Source organism: Oratosquilla oratoria, chromosome 11, assembly GCF_046742065.1.
Source record: "Oratosquilla oratoria isolate Oo_2021 chromosome 11, ASM4674206v1, whole genome shotgun sequence".
In the NCBI taxonomy this organism is placed as follows: domain Eukaryota; kingdom Metazoa; phylum Arthropoda; class Malacostraca; order Stomatopoda; family Squillidae; genus Oratosquilla; species Oratosquilla oratoria.
In genome coordinates, this window is record NC_134787.1 from 9,835,784 (window position 1) to 9,840,783 (window position 5,000).

Consider the following 5,000-nt stretch of genomic DNA (forward strand, 5'->3'; position numbering starts at 1 on the left):
CGTCACGCTGATCTCTCCTTACTTCGTATTTTCCTTTCTTCTTTTCTTTCTTTCCTTTTTTAATATCTTCCTTTTGTGCGATCCTTCCTTTCATTTCCTGATAACGATATATATATAAATATATATATATATATATATATATATATATATATATATATATATATATATATATGTATAGAGAGAGAGAGAGAGAGAGAGAGAGAGAGAGAGAGAGAGAGAGAGCATTATTCATTGCTAAGGTTTAATGAGAACCCCCTCACGAGTCCCAAGTTCGATTATGAAAAATGCTAAGATTGCTTTAACTGAAGTGTGTACTTTAATCCCAGTCTCTTTCTTTTTCTATCCTTCTCTTCCCTTTTTACTGTGGTAAACGTCCTCCTGTGATATGAATCACATCTTGGTAGCGTGTCGTCTCGAAGCCCTTTTATATCAGAGGTATGATTACATGATTAAAGTTTTTCCCTATTATCCGTAGAGAATTAAGTGTATAGTTTTTATTCTAAGCTTCATCAGAGAAGCATCGTATATGTTTTTGTTGTTCTTCGTCTTGCTTTGGAGAAACTAGTTCATAGATTTTTTTTTTTTTTTTTTTTTTTTTTTTTGACAATGGATAAAGAACCACACCGAGTGGTAACCCATTTTCACTAAGCAGATTTTCTTTACTCTTTCAAAAGCTAGACGATTTTATTTCACTAAAGAACAAACCTTCACCTGAACAGAATTTGATTCTATCCAGAGACGGTTTGGGTCTAAGGGTATGTCCTCTCTTCAGGTGAATAAAATCGTCTGTCTTTTGCATCAACAAAATCTAAAAAGGGTTTCTTCACATTGAAAGCGTTAATAGTTGGGCAAATCTGGGCCTGGTTCAGCAATAAGGAGCAGTGGACTTTGGATAATGTCATTATAATGTCAGTAGAAGTCTCTTAACATGCATTCTTTTCATTATTGTCTCAACGTAACAGTTTAACACGGAATTTCGTGAAACCCATAATATGATTAAAGAGTAATAGTACACAGTCTAGTATGTAGATATTATTGACTGCATACTATCGCTTCACTTTAGGGACATATATACACAGTGTTTTATATGATTACGGACTAATTTCTACTAAGAAGAGGCTCATCACAAAGGATTACAAAGGATTACAAAGGCGGAGCATGCCGACAGGAGACCTTTTGGTCCATATCTAGGTCGGATGCGAAAAAATCATAATAATGAATGAATAAATAAAAACTACAATAATGTAAATAATAAAATACTTATAACATCTTCTTTTTCTCTTCCCTGCTGTCCTCCTCAACTCTCTCCTGACCTCTGATATTCCATCTCCTCGGCGCGATGATGTGCCCAAAGATGGAAGAAACACTGCACATCGGCGACATAATACATTATGGAACCGAAGGAAAATTAGAGAGCAATTTGTGTGTGTGTGTGTGTGTGTGTGTGTGTGTGTGTGTGTGTGTGTGTGTGTGTGTGTGTGTGTGTGTGTGTGTGTTTGTTTGTGTGTGTGTGTGTGTGTGTGTGTGTGTGTGTGTGTGTGTGTGTGTGTGTGTGTGTGTTTGTGTGTGTGTGTGTGTGTGTGTGTGTGTGTGTGTGTGTGTGTGTGTGTGTGTGTGTGTGTGTGTGTGTGTGTGTGTGTGTGTGTGTGTGTGTGTGCGTGTGTGTGTGCGTGTGTGTTTGCGTGTGTGTTTGCGTGTGTGTGTGTATGTGTGTGTGTATGTGTGTCAGTGTAGAGAGAGAGAGAGAAAGATAAAAGATAAAATGAGTGAACGAGTTAATGAGTAAACTATTTAACAGATGTAATTTAGTAGGAAACGGAAGTCTTGGGAATAATGAGGAAAAAAATAACAATTTAACTTTTTTTTTCCACGAATTGACACACTATTCACATTTTCAACATCTTCCTTACAAAATCGTTGGTTTGGTAAATTATTGTGAACATTGTTCCTATTCATGCTGAGCGTAGGTAGGAACCTATAGGAGAGTTATGCAGAATTAAAGCCAGCTAATAACTACCCACTCATTATGCTAATTCTTCTTCTTTCTTTCCTACAGGTATGACGAAACTATGAACTGATTATATTACAAGGATCATAGAGACGGTTCGAGAGTGCCTATCTGTACGTATGAGAAATTCTAACGGTTAATTAACGTCTTTTCTATGTATTCTTTATTCTGATTACTAAGGATATCTACTAATTACTAGGTACTAGGTATATCTACATATTACGAGGCTGTAGGGATATCACTGAAGTCTTTAAAGTATTAACTGGACAAAACACGGAGCCAGTATCCTATACAGTACAAATTTGAAGTATGTGATAGAGAATTCGTGGTTGGGAGTTGCTGTGAATGAGAAGAAAAATTAAGAATCAATGTGGATAATCAAAATCACTTGTCCAACCTGCATTTCATACCTACACAAACGCCCAAGCAAGTAATGTACTAAAAATTTAAATACGCATTTTCTATCGAGTGCATGAGTGACGTAAGAACAGCCTGTTCTTAATCACAGAACGCGTCTGAAGGGTGCGTGACGTCATGTCGATGCAGTACACATTTCCAACGAATTTGTACACAGTCGTTACATCATTAGGCTTCGTACTGTATAAATGTGTGTGCGTGTCCTACGATGGCTATTCCCTTCCTTGTCCTTCCCCTAGCGACCCAAGGCCACGCCCTCTTGACCTCGCCTTGTATTAGGGCCCATGATTATAGTACACACTTTGTAAGTGCTTCTTTGCTTCTTTGTTATTACTGTAGTACTCGCAACGCGTTAGAGTCGTGGTACAAATGATCCAAGAACGCAAGTTTGTACGGGATAAAAATACGTGTTGAAAGTTCGCCTTTGGCGCACATTTAGTTCATTTTAATACATGGGACAAGGGCTACACTCGTAATCTTCCATCTGTGTTTACGAATGGGTTTGCAAGTTATCTTTTGTATAAGTATGCGTAAACGCACGCTCGCTCTCATGTATACATGCACATACACACACAAACACACACACACACACACACACACACACACACACACACACACACACACACACACACACACACAGACACACACACACACACACACGCACACATACACACACACTATTAACACAATCACATTCACACAATGATGCAGTAATTAACATTAAGAGCCACCATAATTGCGGTGATACTCAAAGTGGGGAATTATCCCTTTAGAGCAAAGATGTATATATATACATATATATATATATATATACATATATATATATATATATATATATGTATGTATATATATATATATATGTATACATATTTATATATGTATGCATGTATGTATATATATATATATATAATATATATATATATATATATATATGTGTGTGTGTGTGTGTGTGTGTGTGTGTGTGTGTGTGTGTGTGTGTGTGTGTGTGTGTGTGTGTGTGTGTGTGCGTATGTGTGATGTGTGTGCGTGTGTGCGTGCGTGCGTGCGTGAGTGAGTGCGTGTGTTTTTCTAATCTCGTAGCATACTGTAGATCAAACAATACATACTATATATGGTGGCGTGATGGTACGGTCTTCGTCGTATAAAAAGCAAGCCGTTCAGGATAGGGTTCGAATCCCTGTAGGAGAGTATATTTCCATATGCTATATACTCGTAATTTCGTCTGGGAGGATAATTGCTCTCGATCACCAATAAAGCACGTGATCCAAGACCATGGTGTATCACACGAAACATGCACGTGCACGTCACAAAATTGTTCATGTGTAAAGGGCCATTTATAGGGTCAAACGGTTTGTCAAATCCAGTTTGTCATACGAATGTTTGAAGTAATATTTGACATGATGAATGGATCATTTACACGTTTTACAAACGTGTTTGATAACCAAATACGCCATTCACACTGTCAAACATTACTTCAAACCCTTGTTTGACAAAATTCCCACAAGGAAATCTGGATTTCCACATTCCCCCCCCCCAATAAGAAAATAATTATTATAAATACAAATAAGTTAATTGCAACATATAATTCTACAAATTTTACATATAATTATTCAAATTTCTCCCACAAATTTGCGGAAAATTCCCACAAAATGGCACCAGTGCACAGAATACTGATATGGAAATTGGAATATATAGAGTCAAAAGGAGCTTCTTAGGTTGTAAAAACTGAAAGACAGTTTCACGAGGACAGTTGTGAAGGAGAGGAGATTCGATCGGGTAAACGAATTTGATAGGGTTACATGGGTCACCCTCCTAGCATCCGTAATATTCTTGATATACGTTAAGGATGTGGTGGACAGAATGAACAGTTAAATTAATTTATTTGCCGACTGAGTCAAAATTATGAAAAGTGTAAAGTATGAGGAAGGTTATTAATAGTTGCAGGAAGATCTAGACAGGATTTATGACTGGAACTCTGCATGGAAATTCTATTTCCGAAAAGAAAGAGAGGGAGAGAGAGAGAGAGAGAGAGAGAGAGAGTGAGTGAGTGAGTGAGTGAGACCATCACTAAATTATCTAACGGGAGATAAAACATTTACAAAAGTAAAGAGAAAGATTTAATACTTTCAGTTGTGGACTACCTGTCACCAGAGAAACGTGATAAGATTTCAGAATAAAACATATAAGTTATTGACAAACATAATAGTTGTATTTCTAAATATGGACGAAAACAAAAACTAAGTTCCCAATTGGAGTATACTGCAGTGGTGTCGTGTTTATATAAAATAGATAAAAGTTAAAAGGAAAAAAGGAATTTCAGCTTATATGACAGTTCATACAAGGAAAGACGAGTAAGTTGTAACAACTTACACTGATAAATTGAAGAAAATGTAAACTAACTGCTGTCTTCAGAACTATGAAACGAGTAATATCAATGTAAATGAAAATATCTTCTTATGGGAAGGAAGAATAATGAGGAAATATAGAAAGAAACAAATATATTTAGTTTCTGTACCGAACCATTGATTTTGGGAATAATACAAGAACATATCCCAGTCATATAACCACAGTGAGT

The 5,000-nt window shown here is 36.5% G+C and overlaps 1 long non-coding RNA gene across 1 annotated transcript in view; it reads left to right on the forward strand.

Moving 5' to 3' along the window:
- The first annotated feature begins 4,633 nt into the window (after positions 1–4,633).
- The window catches only part of LOC143029449 (uncharacterized), an 828,160-nt gene continuing 827,793 nt past the window's right edge, over positions 4,634–5,000 (forward strand). The window contains exon 1 of the long non-coding RNA XR_012966836.1: positions 4,634–5,000. This exon is cut by the window's right edge and continues 150 nt beyond it. This is a non-coding gene — a long non-coding RNA (uncharacterized LOC143029449).